This window comes from Carcharodon carcharias, chromosome 1 (genome assembly GCF_017639515.1).
Source record: "Carcharodon carcharias isolate sCarCar2 chromosome 1, sCarCar2.pri, whole genome shotgun sequence".
NCBI lineage: Eukaryota > Metazoa > Chordata > Chondrichthyes > Lamniformes > Lamnidae > Carcharodon > Carcharodon carcharias.
In genome coordinates this window covers 96,231,759-96,249,057 of record NC_054467.1, presented here as the reverse complement: position 1 = coordinate 96,249,057, position 17,299 = coordinate 96,231,759, and the positions used below count along the sequence as shown (strand labels likewise).

Here is a 17,299-nt window from a genome sequence, read left to right as displayed (position 1 = left end):
AGATCTGATGAGTAATTAAATTGGATTTCTCTGAGAGAGAATGGAATTGAAATGCTGAAATGCCACGCTAAATAAATACAATTATAAATTTTCATAAGGAACTGGATTTCGAGCTTGGACTGGGGTTAAGCATTTTATTGTTGTGATTTTTTTTCCACAGCAGCTTTTATCACAGTTGTCAACACTAAATAGAATGGGAACAAAACAAATTCAAGGCATATATTCATTACTTTAATTACTTTCAAGAGAATATACCTATTTTAAAGAGCAGTAGTGCCCAAGACTAAGAGAAATTGCATTTGCGCTGGTGGCCACAGTATGAGTCGATTGTGTATGTATAACTGTTCCTGGTGCTTGGTGGTCAATGTCAGGAGTTACAGTGGAGAAATAGAGTAGTACTTAGGATTCATTGTGAACTATTTATGAGCTTATTGGATAACTATTTTAGTGAAATGCTTTTATTTTATTGCCTTTTAAAAGAATGTACCATCTCACATCTTAATGATGGCATTTATGAACAGCACTCCATTTGACAGACAACATTGTAGATGGAAGTTAAAATCTGACAACAAACATCATGCTCGACCTTGTTGTGCTTATTACAGTTCCCCTGCTTTTATTCTTCAAAGACCCCATTTTGATCAATCACCTAACTTCTCTCGGGCTTATTATAGTGTAGATATAATGCAATGCCATTTATTTTCTGGTCCTCCACGTGTTTTTGGTTCAAATGTCATCCTCTTACTGAGAACTGCTTTTGCAGCTGTTGTCAATAACATTCTTTTATATTTATGGTAATTGACTTCTGCTAGTCATTCCACAGTTTCTGCTACCCAAAGGGCTATCTTGCAATAGGTTGGCCAAGTATATCTGCTTTTCATGGTGGCATAATTACAGTGCTACATCATGTGGCCTGTAAGTTCTTTTTTTGGGGTGTTAAGGAAGTACTAAAACAGTGTAAAAATATAAGGACAAAACTTGAAAGTCAAATCTTATTCCTTCATAGAATCGTAGAATGATACAGCAAGGAGGAAAGGGTCAGCCCATACAAAAGCAAAATACTGCGGTTGCTGAAAATCTGAAAGAAAAAGAGCTTGTTCCAGCTCTTTGAAAGTACTACTCTGATATTCCAACGCCCTTGCTTATTCCACATAGCCCTGAAAATTCTTTTATTTATCCAATTCCCTTTTTTGAAGTAATTATTGAACCTGCTTTCATCACTCTTTCAAGCAGTGCAGTCTATATCAAAGCAACTCTGCATCTTTTTTAATGATTATTTTGGCACTTATCTTTAAATCTGAATCTTCTGGTTTCAGACCCTATTGCCACTGGAAACGATTTCTCCTTATCCCATCAAAAGCCTTCATGATTTTAAATACCTTCTAGCAAATATTCTCCAAACCATTGCTGCTCTAATGAGAACAACCCCAGCTTCTTCAGTCTCTCCATGTAGCTGAAGTCTTTCATACCATTTTAATAAATGTCTTCTGCATCCTCTAAGGCCGGATTCATTCATAATGTGTGGTGCCCAGAATTGGCCACAATACTCCAGCTGGGGCCTAACTATTTTATAAAGGTTTAACATAACTTTCTTGCCTTTTGTACTCTTTATGCCTCTATTTATAATGACAAGGATCCAAATCTGACTTTTTGACAGCCTTCTCAACTCATCCTGCCACCTTCTAAGACTTGTGTGCAAGTTAGAATGATATTTGTCATTTTAAATTGTCTTTCCTCATTCATCTTAAGTAAATGAATCACCTTACACTTCTCTGCATTAAATTTCATCTTCCATATGTCTGCTCATTTTGTCACAGGAGCAGGAGTAGATCGTACAGCCTGGCAAGCCTGCTACGTCATTCCATATGATCAGGTCTGATCTTTGGCTTCAATTCTGCTTTCCCTCCTGCTCCCTATATCCCTTGATTCCCTTTGAAACCAAAAATTTCTCTATCTCAACCTTAAATTCAACGATGGAGCATCCACAACCATCTGGGTTAGAGAATTCCAAAGATTTGTAACCCTTTGAGTGAAGAATTTTCTCCTCACCTCCATCCTGAATGGTTGCCCTCTATATTCTGAGACTGTGCCCCTGTGTTCTAGATTCCCCAGACTAGGGAGACAACCTCTGCCTACTCTTTTGAGCCCCTTAAGAATCTTGTATGTTTCCGTAAGACCACCTGTTATTCTTCTGAACTGCAGAGAATATAAACCTAATTTATTTAGCCTCTCATCATAGGACAACCCTCTCATCCCAGTTTGCTGCAATGCCACCAATGCAAATGTGTCTTCCTTTTAAATGACCAAAACACAGTATTCCAGGTTTGGTCATGCCAAAGCCTTGTACAATTGTGGCAAGACTTCCTTATTCTTGTACTCCAATCCCCTTGACCAACATGCAACTTGCTTTCTTGATTGCTTTCTGTATCTGCATGCTAGCTTTGTCTTCCATGTATCAGATCACCTGAGACCGTCCAAATATCAACATTTACAAGCTTCATGCCTTTTAAAATGTTCTGCTTTTCTATTCTTATGACCACCAAAGTGCATAATCTCTCACTTCCCCACCTATACTCCATCTGCCACCTTGTTGTCCACTTACTTCACCCATCCATATCTCTCTTCAGCCTCTTGCATTCCAACCTAGCTTTGTCTTGTCAGCAATGTAATATATCTAAGTCACTAATTTAGATTGGAAATAGTTGAGACCCCAGCTGTGATCCTTGCAGCATTCCTCTGGTCACAGCCAACTGACGTGAAAATGCCATTGTTTATGCTTACTCTTTTTGTCCATGAACTAATCCTCCATCTGTGTTAATATATTACCCCCAACCCCATGAGCCTTTACCTTGTGTATTCATCTTTTGTGTGGCACCTTATCAGATGCCTTTTGGAAATCTAAGTAGTCTACACCCACTGGCCCTCCTTTATCTGTCTTATTCGTTATATCGTCGACAAACTCTTAAATTTGTTTCATAAACCATGTTGACTTTGTCTGATTAAACTATGTTTTTCTAAGGACTTCCTAAATAGGTTCCAGGATCTTCCTGACAACTCATATCAGGCTAACTGGCTGTCGTTTCCTGTTTTTTCTCTCTTCCTCTTTTCTTGAATAGCGGTGTTACATTTGCTGACTTCCAATCTGCTGGAATCATTCTAGAACCTAGGGAATTTCTGAAAATCATAACCAGTGCACCACGTTCTCTGCAGCTACTTCTTTTTGAACCTTGTGATGTAGGCCATTCTTGGGGATTTGTCGGGTTTTAGTTCCTTAAGGTTTCTTCTCAAGGGCACTTGAGGATGGGCAACACCACATACCGTGAAACAAAATTTAAAAGTTGCTCAACTTTTTGTCTATTAACTACTTTTAATTCCCTCACTCTTAACCTCTAAATTGCCCTCTCTTTCTGGTGTGTAACTTGTGTCTGTCTTCATAGTAGAAAACACAATATTTATTTAACGTCTCATCCTTTTCCTCATTCACCATGATAATTTCTCCTGCCTCTGCCTCTACTTTAGCTACTCCCTTTTTTCTTACATATTTATAAAAGCTCTGACCATGTTTTTATATTCCTGGCTAGTTTACGCTCATTTAATTTTCCCCCTTTTATCACCAGCCTGAAGTCTGCTTGCTGGTTACTACATCGGATGTTTTGTGTCATTGGCAAACTTTTAAATTATGCCTTTTATACCCAAGTTCAGGCCATTAAGTGACATTAAAAAGAGCAGCTGTACAAAACTGATCTCTGGAGACATCACTGCATGCTTCCCTCTAGTCAGAAAAATAACTGGTTAGCACTACTCTGCTTTCTGTTGCTTAGCCAATTTTATATCCTCCCTGCCACTGTCCCTTTTTGCCAACCAATCTACTATGTGCTATTTTTTCAAAAGCCTTTTGAAAGTCCTTTTATACATCCTCAATCACCCGACCCTCATAAACCCTGTCCATTACTCATCAAAGTATTCAATCAAGTTAGTTAAATACAAATTCATGCTGGCTTTCATTTTACTAATCCGCATTTTTGCAAGTGTCAATTTTTGCTCCGGTTTAATGCCTCTCAAAGCTTCTCCAGCATTGACATATGGGTTGACTAGCCTGTGGTTGTGGCTTTATTCTCTCCCCTTGTTTGAACAAAGGTGTAATATTTGTATTTAAAAAAAGCCAAAGCAAATGTTGTTGGAATATACTATAATAGGATGTGTTATGAAATGTATTTTATGTAATGTTGACCAGCCTGGGACATGTGAAATATATATTTATCATAGACCATGTGGAGTGTAAATAGAACTATTTAGGCATTGTGATGACTATAATTTTGTTAGGGTTTTGCAGTTGATTTGAGTTTTCATCACTTAATGATATTGCTATATACTGATGATATGCTGAAAGTTTTATATTGCCTGTTTTACTATTGGACAGAGATCATTATTGGATGGTCTAACTTGCATTTAACAGTTGCTAAATTTATTCTGCTGTGTCATGAACCTTTCAGTTACAATAGACACTATAAAAATTTATGGCCCTTCCTTTAAATAAAAAAAAATCATTTAATGTGTTATGACCCTGGACCAAACTCCGAATTTTGGTACGATCTGGTTAGGGGCCAGTAACTTTTTGTTCAAAGTAGACAGGGACTCAAGACACTTGCTAAGAGAATAAAGCCATGATATTCCGCGGTTTCTGAACAAACAAAATAAACTTTACTGTACAAGGTCAGAAAGATAAAACAATTTACAATATCTATCTGACTTTATCATTCAGAGGTTAATATATGAAGTAAATTTGAATTAACAGGCAAGCTGTGGCCTAATACCCACACTCAACATTAAATGTTAAACAGCAAATGTGACCAAGACTGATCCCATGGATTTCTCAGCAACCCCAGACATTGCTGAAACTCTGTCTCTCTCATGAGGGATTCCCGTCTTCATTTTTTTTGAAGATCTAACCTCTGAATTCCTTCCAAGCGTTGCTCTGACTCTGCCTCAATGACTGCATACCTTGCAGTGTTTCAACCTTGTCCCCCGAGACTCCGTTCCCCTGAATTCCCAAGTCTGCACTCTAACTCTAATCTGCAAGCACGTCTTCAGCTCTTCAGCCGTGCTGAGCAGAACACCACTACTGCAAAGGTTACCCTTTGCCTCCATGGGCGGCAGCATGGATCACCAACCTGCTGCTGCCTTCTCAGATCCCCAGGCTCCTCCTGAACCCTTACTACTTGAAGCATGTTAACTGCAGCACTTTTACTACTTAGAGTCTCTTTCTTTGCTCCTCCCTGATGGTTCCAACTAGTGGTCTCCTTCACTCCCAGTTCTCTCTCTTTAACTGGGAGCTTTCTCTCCCTGGATTCCCTCTTTGGGATCCTACTCTGGGACTCCTGCCCAGTATGGTACTCCACTACTGGGTCACATAACCGGGGTTTTTGCACCTTTTCTTTTTCACACAGGCACACTGGGTCTTTGTCCCTGGCTCAAGGAACTCTAAAATGTGGTTTCCGATCTGCGCATGTGTGGAAACTCCTGGGGCATGCTTAGTCGTTTCCCCAGCTCAAAGATAAAGTATGTTTGGATCTCATAACAACCATCCCCATGGGAGAAAGGGAACATCACCATGGTGAAGGCTTCTTTACAATGGCTTTACAATTTTTTTACAAGAAGTACTTAATATCATAAACTTCTAAGAAATAACTTATTATAAGGAGTCTTTTCAGTTTGCTCCACAATGACACATAGTATTAAAAATTTATAAAGGCTTAACCAAAACAAAAGCTAGTACATGTAACAACTAGGCATAGCAGGATTTAAGTATCATAAAATTATACGTCAGAACCTGCCTTTTCTCCTACACCCATTCTTTAAACTCTCAACAGAGCGCCAACAGTTATATGGTTTTTTTTCCATAATCTTTCCATGATTAACAAAAGGTAGCGAAGGTATATTAAAGTTTTTTCTTTAAAAACATCTTGACCAGCTTGTATTTCTATTTTGTACCATGGGTTTTCAACCTCTGGTGTAACCGCCAATCAATACCACCGGCCTCCCACTCTTCACACACGGATGCATATCAGGCATGCTATATGCTTCAAATGACCTTTTGCATAGCGTTTCTCAATTTTAATATTGAAAAACATAGGGTTTTTCTTGCTCTTCTCTGGCAAAATGCCTTCAGTGGGTCATTACATTTGCCAAGGTAACTGTGTGTGTCTGATTGACAACCAGCTTCTAAATTCTCTTCTTCATTCACTTTGCTCCATAACAGATTTTTTCGTTTCATTGTTTTGATCAACACTGGATGAATAAACTTGCATAAAGGAAGTTTTCCTCTTTAAGTCATTTTCTAGTTTATTCAAGAGATGTGCCATAGCCTTCTTCACATGTTCACAGTCTTCTCACCGACACATGAAAAATTGAACTTTCATCTCCACTTCTTTCACAGTTTCATCCAAATATTTGTTTATGCTCTTATTTTCCAGCTCTTTGCCAAGTTTTTAATCTTTTCTTTTGACTCAGTAACTGCTCTGGTGAGTTCAGTTGCCTTTGCTTTAGAGTCATAGAACCATAGAAAAGTTACAGCACAGAAGGGACTATTCATCTCATCCTGTCCATGCCAGCCTGAGGACACCCAGGTGCCCTTTCTAATCTCACCTTCCTGCACCCGGCCAATAGCCCTGCAGCTTACAGCACTTTAGGTGCAGATCCAGGTACTTTTTAAAAAGAATTTAGAGTTTCTGCCTCCACCACCAACTTGGGCAGCGAATTCCAAACACCCACTATCCTCTGCATTAAAAAAAAAGTTCTTCCTCATGTCCCCCCTACACCTTCTGCCACTTATCTTAAATCTATGTCCCCTGGTTCTAGAGTTCTCCACCAAGGGAAACTATTTTATCCTGTCCACTCTATCTATTCCCCCCATAATTTTGTACACCTCAATCAAGTCACCTCTCAGGCTTCTTTGTTCTAAGGAAAATAACCCCAACCTATCCAATCTCTCCTTGTAGCTACACTTTTCTGGCCCTGGCAACATTCTTGTAAACCTCCTCTGCACTCTCTCCAGTACGTCCTTCCAGTAATGTGGTGACTAGAACTGCACACAATACTCCAGTTGTGGCCTCACCAGTGTTTTATACAGTTCCAACTTATATCATTACTTTTATATCCTATATCTCTGCCAATGAAGGACAGCATTCCATATGCCTTCTTTACAACCTTGTCTACTTGAACTGCTGCCTTCAGGGACCTGTGTACTTGTACGCCAAGTTCTCTCACTTCATCTACCCCTCTTAGTATATTCCCATTTATTGCGTATTTCATGTAACTGTTTGACCTCCCTAAATAAATGACCTCACACTTCTTCTCTATGTTAAAATCCATCTGCCACTTTACAGCCCACTGCACCAACCCATCTATATCGTTTTGGAGATTATGGCTACCCTCTACACTATCCACTACTTGACCAATCTTTGTGTCATCTGCAAATTTCCCAATCGTGCCCCCCACTTTCACATCCAAATCGTTAATATATAACACAAACAGCAAGGGTCCCAACACCGAGCCCTGTGGAACACCATTTGAGACAACTTTCCATTCGCAAGGGCATCCATCGATCATTACCCTTTGTTTCCTGTTATGAAGCCAACCTTTTATCCAGTTTGCCACATTACCCTGAATCCCATGGGCTTTTACTTTCCTGACCAATCTGCCTTGTGGGACCTTGCTAAAATCCATGTACACAACATCCACTACACTACCTTCATCAACCCTTCTTGTCACTTCCTCAAAGAATTCAATCAAATTTGTGAGGCAAGACCTTCCTTTAACAAATCCATGCTGACCATCCCTGACTAGTCCATTCCTTTCTACATGACAGTTAATCCTATCTCTCAGGATTGATTCTACTAATTTGCTCACCACCGATGTAAGACTAACTGGCCTATGTTGTTTGGCATTTCCTTTGATCCCTTTTTAAACAATGGAACTACATTTGCATTTCTCCAGTCCTCTGGTACCTCCCCTGTATCTAGTGAAGATTGGAAAATCATCCTCCAAGCATCTGCTATCTCCTCCCTGACTTCCTTCTGTAGCCTCGGAAACAATCCATTTGGCCCTGGTGACTTATCAACTTTCAAGGATTTCAACCCTTCGAGTACTTCCTCTCTCTTTATGACTATCCCATCCAATATCTTGCAGTGATCCTTCTGGACTACTATATCTACATCCTCCCTTTTCCTTTGTAAACACGGAGACAAAATATTCATTCGAAACCCTTCCCACAGCCTCTGCATCTACACACAAGTTTCCATCTTCATCTCTGATAGGTCCCACTTTTTCTTTTACTAACCTTTTAGCATTAATGTATTGGCAAAACATCTTTGTGTTATCTTTAACTTTACTTGCGAATCTTTTTTCATGCCCTCTCTTTGATTTCCTTATTTCCTTTTTTACTTCGTCCCTGCACTTCCTTTATTTGTCTAGACTATCTGTAGTGCTTAGTTCTTTGTGCCTGTCATACGCTTTCTTTTTCTGTTTGATCTTTCCCTGTATTCCTCTAGAAACCAGGGGGTACTAGATTTGGCAGTACCACTCTTATTTTTGTAGGGGACATGTCTACTTTGTACAATTAGGATCTTGCTTTTTAGTGCTTCCCACTGGTTTTCCACTGTTTTATCCTCCAGCAGTGCTGTCCAGTCTACCTCAGCCAAGTCCCTTCTCATTTCAGCAAAATTTGCCTTCCCCCAGTTCAAGACTTTTACTCCTGCCTTATCTCTGTCCTTTTCCATGGTAATGCTAAATCTAACTGAATTGTGATCACTATCCCCGATATGTTTGCCAACTGTCACTTCACCCACTTGTCCTTCTTCGTTCCCCAAGACTAGGTCTAGAATTGCATCTCCTCTCTCTGGGTTTGTCACTAATGGGTTGAAAGAATTTTCATGGACACACTGCATGAATTTTTCTCCTTCGGTGCCCCTTATATTGTTTGAATCCCAGTTGATATTAGGATAGTTTGCCCTCTTGTTCTTACAAGTAGAAATTTGCCTACATATTTGTTCTTCTATCTCCCTTTCACTATTTGGGACTCTGTAGTATAATCCCAGTAGTGTGACTGCCCCTTTTTTATTTCTAACCTCAATCCATAAAGCCTCGTTTGTTGACCCATTTAGTATATCATCCCTTCTCCCAACTGGAATTGATTCTTTAGCCATTAGTGTTACCCCCCTCCTTTTTTATCTCCTACTCTATCGTGTCTGAAGATTCTATAACCAGGGATATTAAGCTGCCAGCTTTGTCCCTCCTTTAGCCAGGTTTCCGTTATAGCAATGACATCCTGCTGCCATGTGTCTACCTGTGCCCTTAACTCATCTACCTTGTTTGTAATACTCCTTGCATTGAAGTATAAACAGCTTAACCCCATCAATCTCCCTTGCTGGACACTTTTTATAAACTTTGCTTCTCCTGTAACTCCATGTCTATCACATCCTAGCTAATGTTCTACCTCCATTTTTCTGATCTGAATGTCACCTATCTGATCCTACTCTTGGGATTCCATCCCCTTGCCACACTAGTTTAAATATTCTCCAACAGAACTAGCAAAAGCCCCCGCAGGGACACTGGTCTTAGCTCTGCCTGGGTGCAGCCCTTCCAGTTTGTACAGGTCCCACCTTCCCCAGAACTGGTCCCAGTGCCTCAAGAATTTGAATCCCTCCTGGCTACACCATCTCTCCAGCCACGTTTTCATTTGGTCTATCCTCTTATTCCTGCTCTTGCTAGCACGTGGAACTGGGAGTAATCCTGAGATTACTACATTTGAGGTCCTGCATTTTAATGTATCTCCTAACTTCCTGTACTGAGCTTGCAGGTCCTCATCCCTTCGTTTACCAATGTCGTTGGTACCAATGTGTACCACGACCACTGGCTGCTTACCTTCCCTTATCAGAATGTCCTGCAGCCGCTCCGTGACATCCTGGACCTTGACACCAAGGAGACAACAAACCATCCTTGATTCACGTTTGCGGCCGCAGAAGTGTCTGTCTGTGCCCCTAACTATTGAATCCCCTGTCACTGTAGCCCTGCCACTCCGCCCCCGCCCCCCCCCCCCCCCCCCCCCACACACACACACACACACACACACACACACACACACACACACACACACACACACACACACACACACACACACACAACAGTATTCAAAGCGGTATATCTGTTAGGGAGGGGGATGACCACAGGGGACTCCTGCAGTACCTTCCTGAGTCTTTTACTGTTCCTGATGGTCACCCATTCCTTTTCTGCCTGTGGTGCGACCACCTCGCTAAATGTGCTATCCACGACTTGCTCAGCATCCCGGATGCTCCACAATGAGTCCACCCGCAGCTCCAGCTCCGAAATCCGGTTAACTAGAAGCTGCATTTGGACACAACTTCGGCACACATGGTCACCAGGGACGCTGGAAGCAACCCTCATTTCCCAAATCCTGCAGGAGGAGCATATCACGGGTCTGAGTTTTTCTGCCATGACATCCCTCTCAATTAAGCTAGTTATCCCTTAAAAATATGCTAGCTCGGGACCTTATTTATGTTAGCTAGGAACCTTGTTTCTTAACTAATTATACTTGTACAGTACTACTCTATACTTTTTTAGCTACGACCTCAGTATTAAGCAATTAATTGCTTTTAATAGATTGAAAAAAAACTCACCAGGATTTACTCACCAATCAGCTGCCTTTCTTTAAATCCACTTTCAGAAGAGTGTCCCTCACAGGTCTGGTGCACACCTGAAGGCACTGCCTCTTTTTTGGTTTGTGGAGGAGGGAGGGATGGAAACACTACAGTAGTGTAATGTTTGGGGCTATTCCGTTCTTTGACAGTGGGTCCTCCTCGATCCCCTTCTGAATTGCGGTGACTGCGCCGACTTCTCCCAGAATGCTTCACAGTCACTTTTCACTACCGCCCTCTGTTCTGCAGAACCCTAATGCAAGCTTAGCTTCTCATGGGCATTTGGCTCACTACGGAACTTTTTCCATGGCTGCTGACTGCTAAGACTCTTCCAATTTACTCATTAAATCCTCCGAATGTTTCTTAAAATTTTCCTAAGCTGCTTTGCTCTGGATCTGCTCCTCCATATTGCACATCTGATCCTTTTTTTTCTCCCAGATTGCATCAGAGTTCAGGAATGCCATTGCCCTTTTCATGACGAAGTTCCAGCATTTCATGAATCTTGGCTTTTATTTTTGCAATCAACCAACTGTCCTGATTCATCGGCAATCCTTTTTCCTGTTCAAGGCATTTTTCACGATACTTATTAGACACTTCTGATAATTGAAGTTCATCAGGCTTTAACTGAAGGATCTATCTTTGTTGAATTTGCTTCTACAAGTTTATTATTTAGATGTTTCAAGTCCTCATTCAAGTGTTCTATTTCCTTGTGACCAACACTCCAGTGTTGTCACCAGTTCTTACATTTAACTAGTAAACTCAAATTTCATACCTGGAAGTTTTCTTTTACACTGATTAGGCTTTGCTAAGAAAAAAAAACTAATTCCTCATGGAGCCTTTGACATTCTTGCATTTCTGATGCTAATTTTTCTTGGTCCTGGGCTAGTTGTTTTTCCACTCTAACCTGTCTAGCCTTATGAGCTTGGGCTCTAGCTACCATGCAATCAAGGAACAGTACAGCTTGTTCCTCCTGCAAAATCTCTTTCTCTCACCTCAGCTGCTTCTCAAAACTGCTAAGAATTTCAAACCTGCCAAAAAATTGCCCAGTATAAAATTTATCCCTTCTATATGTAAATTAGGAACAATTCCCACTATAATTCGGTTTACTAAGTCACTTTGTAAATTGACTTTATACAAGGGAGCAGGTTCTTAAGTCCCGTAAAGACCCCCGACAATTACATTCTCTTTCATCAAACTATCTGGAACACAAAGGTGATCGTCAGCCTTCGTCAATGACTGATCTGCCCCAGTAGCGCTCAAAATATTAATTTGTTTGCTTGTTTTGTTGGAGTAATGGAACACTTTTCCCTTAGAGACAAAAGCTCTGTAACCTCCAGCAACCTGCCTCACCAGCAGTATTCAAGGAAGAATCCCCTTGACTATCCTGAACCACATCCTACTTTCTGGCAGGATCTGAGGGAGCACTTTTCGATTGGACCACTGCTATGGTTCTACCACCTGTTTCATTTAATGGTATAGCCTTTCCCAAAGACTCCTTAGACATCCCTTTTAATAATTTAAAAACAAAAACTACAGATGCTGGAAATCCAAAACAAAAACAGAATTACCTGGAAAAACTCAGCAGGTCTGGCAGCATCTGTTGAAGGGTCATGAGGACTCGAAATGTCAACTTTGTTCTTCTCCGCTGATGCTGCCAGACCTGCTGAGTTTTTCCAGGTAATTCTCCTCTCAATAATTTGTTTTGTGATGCCCTGTCTTATGGCAATAAAAGGATACTGGTTTCTCTACGTTATTTTTATCCTCTATACTATCATTTCTATTGATTAAAACAGCTTCTCTTTAAACTAAACTATGTAACCTAAACTTTTCTTCAGCCAGTTCATGCTGTCTGATTTCTTTCTCTCTTTGAAGTTCAAGCTTTCGCATCTGTCTTTTTCTTACTCTCTTTTACTTTTATTTTTCCAAGTTCAAGCTTTTACATTTTTCGATTTCAAGCTGCTTCATCTGCAACTGATTCTAGCTAACTCAAGTTGTGTTATACTCGCATCAGGCTTTTCTTCTAACTCCAAGTGCTATGTTACGCTTGTTTTCTTAACCCTGGCTTTTAACTCTAACTCCATTATTAATGCGATTAACCTAAGCTTGGTTAATTGTTGCAAATCACTGAGATAAATCCTCCCTCTCTAGATAAGTCATAGCAATTAACAAAGCCATTCTGCTTTTCAATCAGTAATAGTAAAATTCACTGTGGTAATCTTATCAGCCTTAACCCCAGTAAGTATCAATCCATGAATTTGAAATCCTGCAAGAGCCTCCAATTTATGTTATAACCCTAGACCAGACCCCGTTATTGGTACGATCTGATTAGGGACGGGTATTTTTTTGCTTAAAAGTAGACAAAATTTGAGATTCAAGGCACTTGCTAAGAGAATAAAGCCACTTGGTTCCACTGCTTTTGAACAAACAAAATAAACTTGACTATACAAGGTCAGAAAGATAAAACAATTTACAAAATCTATCTTGTACGCTGACATTCAGGGGTTAATATGGGGTAAATGTGAATTAACAGGCAAACTATGGCCTAACACTAAACATTAAATAGCAAGTGGGACCAAGACAGATCCCATGGGTTTTTCAGCAACCCACCCAGTCATCAGTAAACATGGAATCAGCCAACCTCGTTGAAACTCTGTCTCTCTCACAAGGGGTTCCAGTCTTCACCTTCAAAGATCTAACCTCTGAATTCTCTCAAAGTTGCTCTGACTTGGATTGACTCAATGACTGCACACCTCGCAGGGTTTCAGTCTTGTCTCCTGAGACTCCGTTCCCCTAGATTCCTGAGTCTGCACTCCAGCACCAACTCACATGCACAACTTCAGCTCTTCAACCACGCTGAGCAGAACTTACTGCTCCAACAGGTTGCCCTTTGCTCCAACGGCCCACAGCATGGAATCGCCAACCTCCAATCTCCATGGCTTCTCCCGAGCCCTCACTACTCGAAGCCTGTCAACTGCAGTCCTTTTACTATTTGAAGCCTCTTTACTTGCTCTTCTCCCTCATGGTTCCTACCGGCGGCCATCTCCTGGTGGCTCCTTCTCTGGCTCTGGCTCCCTCTCTCTCTTTAACTAGGACCTCTCCCTGTCCAGGACTCCCTGCCAGTATGATTCCCTGCTCCTGAGTCGCATGATCAGGGTTTTTGCACAGTTTCTTTCTTGTGCAGTCACACTGAGCCCTTGTCCCTGGCCGAAAGAGTTCTAAAACATGGTACTGCGGAAGCGTAGCCTGTTCCTGAATCATGCATGCGTGGAAATTCCCGGAGCAATCTGGGACCTGTAGTTCCCAGCTCCTGCTCAGCGAATTTGGATTCTGTAACAAACGGGAAACAACTTGTGTTGAACCACAGGATTAAAATCATTTGCTCTCATCAAGAAAATAAACATTTTCCTGAAAGCATTAACTGTTTCTGCACACACATCCTTGTATCAGAATTTTGACACCTTTTACACAGGACATGCCCTTCATCTCGGTGCTTGATGCACTGAGTTGTTGTCTCAATAGTGTAATATATTTAACTAAGTCACTTTTGACATTTAGTTGAAATACCAGACAAAGGCTGCACTACTTCTGTTCTAAAGTATACCTGACGATATATTTTTGAATTAAAATTCTCATAAGTGCTTTCCCCAGACTTAAGTGACTTGCCTAACCTTTTATAATTTGTTCCTTTTCAAATATATATCAGTTTCCTTTGAAAAGCTACTATTGAATTTATCGGCTTTCAGCACCGTTTCAGACAGTGCCTTCCAGTTGCATTAAAAAAAATTCTCTTGATCATTTTATCATTGTCAAAAATAAGAAAGAGCAGTTCTGTTACATATATATCCAGGTTTTTTTTTGTTTGAACTACAATCTTGACCAATTTTTAGATGTCGCAACAACTTTTATGCTAAAAGTGCTATATAAATATAGGCATTATAAATATAACACTAAGCCATATTTGAAGATCGTGGTCAGATGACCTAAAGTTTGCTCTAAGATATAGCTTTTAAGCAGAGTCTTAAAGGAAGAAAGAGAGCTAGAAAAGTGAAGATATGTAGGGAGGGAATTCTAAAGCTTGGAGACTATGTAGATGAAGGTATGGCCACCAATGGTGGAGCAATTAAAATCAGGGATGCTTGAGGCCAGAATTATGAGCGCAGAGATCTTGGGCTTGTGGAACTAGAGGAGATGAGAGATTGGGAGTAGGAGAACCATAAAGAGATTTGAAAACAGTGATGGGAATTTTAATCAAGTCATTGTTTGACTGGGAGCTAACTCAAGCCAGCGAGCACAAGGATGGTAGATGAACGGGACTTGGTGCAAATTAAGATATAGATAGCGGAGTTTTGGATAACCTCAAGCTTAAGGTGGAGGAGATCAGCTAGGGGTGTGTTGGAATAATCCAAGTCTAAATTAACAAGGGCATGAATGAGGGTTTCAGCAACAGATGAGCTGAGGCAGGGACAAAGTTAGATATTATGGAGGACACAAAAGTATCTCTGGTGGTGCAGTGGATTAGAACACAAACATGCCACCACACTCCAAAAGACATAATGCGTTTTATGAATGTAATCCCCATAATGTTTTTTGGCTTGGTTGTCCCAATATGAAGAGTGCAAAGTACACAGCAAGTGATTCCCTGCAGAGAAGGGTCATTCAAGGTGAATCCAATGGTTGGTTAAAAAGCAGCATTTGCTTGGGCCTTAAGAACAGATTGGCTTCTCATCTCCTTTAGATTAATGCTATCTGGAAAAGGAAGACAGTATAGCATTTAATGGCCTGTATTTTGCAGTCAGCAGCGAAGAGACAGTACTAGCCTTTTATTGAGCTTTATAGCTGCTCACAAACTTTGCAGAACTTTGAGCAGTAACTTTGCACTATTTAGAGATCTTTTTCAGTGTGACACTATCTGAAACATTCATGTAGCAGCTTTAAAGTAGAAAAATGTCTGAAGGCGCTTTCTTAGGATCTTGGACCTCCTGTGAGTAGGTTGAGTAATAGTCTGTCTCTTCAAGTAATCAGTTTGAAGAAACCTCTGAAATAAGCAGTCTAAGCTGGGAAGTATAAATTAGAATATTTAATTTGATGTTTTTGCAGAAAGCAAAATAGAGAAGAAAGAAAGATGGGATTGAGAGAGGGATAAATCAGTTTTTTAAATCTCCAAAATAAATTTTGAAGGAATGAGACCCATACTTTTCACATTAAGTTTTCAGAGTTGGCACTAATTCAGACTTAATCTCACTGTTCACCAAATTCACTTATACCTGAAAATTCCAGCCCTAATGTTTTCTGGTGATTTTAGTGGGTAACTGGTGTGCAACTTATCTTTTGTGTCAATTTTTAATGTTTGATCTCACAACAAGATGCTGTTTGTGAAGCTTGTGGAGGGATAGGGCAACTCTGATTCCATCTTCCTGATTTCTGCATTTAACTGGACATGAATGCCATAAGTTGCTGTCTGATTATCTCCATAATAACTGAGTGCTGATAGTCTCTGTCATTCCTACCTCAAAATCCAGGACTGCTTTTTGTGTTAGCTAAGGCTCTATTGGTCACGCACTTGGCACTGAATTGCAAGGTTCTGAGTTCAGTCCTCCTTTGGGGTTTGAGTACGATTGTCAAGGCTGACACTCCGGTGTGGTACTGTGGGAATGCTGCATTGTCAGAGGTACCATCTTTCGGGTGAGATATTAAACTGAGGCCCCATCTGCCTGCTTGGTTGGATGTATGAGATTCCATGGCACTATTTCAAAGAAGAGTTATCCCCAGTGTCCAGGTCAATATTTATCCCTCAATTAACATTGCATAAACAGATTATCTGTTCACTGTCACTGCTGTTTGTGGTAGCTGCATCTTTGACATTGCAACAGTGAATACACTTAAAGTATTTCATGTGCCGTAAAGTGCTTTGAGATGTCTGGTGGATGTGAAAAGCACTATATAAATGCAAGCCTGTCTTTCTTTTGATTTAATGAAATTAGTCTTCTGATGAATGGTCTCATGGATTAGTACACTGTCCTTGCCACTTTGGGACCTGAATTTAAATCTACCTCTGGTTAATGGAATGAAAGTTTTCTCTCTCTAGGTGGTATTAAATTTCTATGTAAAAAGATATTGGAAAAGATTAATCCATTTCCATTAGAGTGCAAAACTGCTTATGAATGGCTCCCTCAGTGGATTAATGAGGAAGTTCACCCATTCACAGAATCTCTCAATCACAGTGCAGAAGAGGCCCTTCGGTCCATTGAGTTTGCACCGACACATGAGAAACACCTGACCTACCTACCTAATCCCATTTACCAGCACTTGGCCCATAGCCTTGAATGTTATGATGTGCCAAGTGCTCATCCAGATACTTTTTAAAGGATGTGAGGCAACCTGCCTCCAACACCCTCCCAGGCAGTGCATTCCAGACCATCACCACCCTCTGGATAAAAAAGTTTTTCCTCACATCCCCCCTTAACCTCCTGCCCCTCATCTTGAACTTATGTCCCCTTGTGACTGACCCTTTAACTAAGGGGAACAGCTACTCCCTATCCACCCTGTCCATGCCCCTCATAATCTTGTACACCTCGATCAGGTTGCCC

General features: G+C 40.6%; 1 protein-coding gene across 4 annotated transcripts in view; it reads left to right on the top strand.

The window, feature by feature from the left end:
* The window catches only part of cnot6l (CCR4-NOT transcription complex, subunit 6-like), a 100,985-nt gene that overhangs the window by 55,114 nt on the left and 28,572 nt on the right, over positions 1-17,299 (top strand). The gene's annotated exons all lie outside the window — the stretch shown is intronic.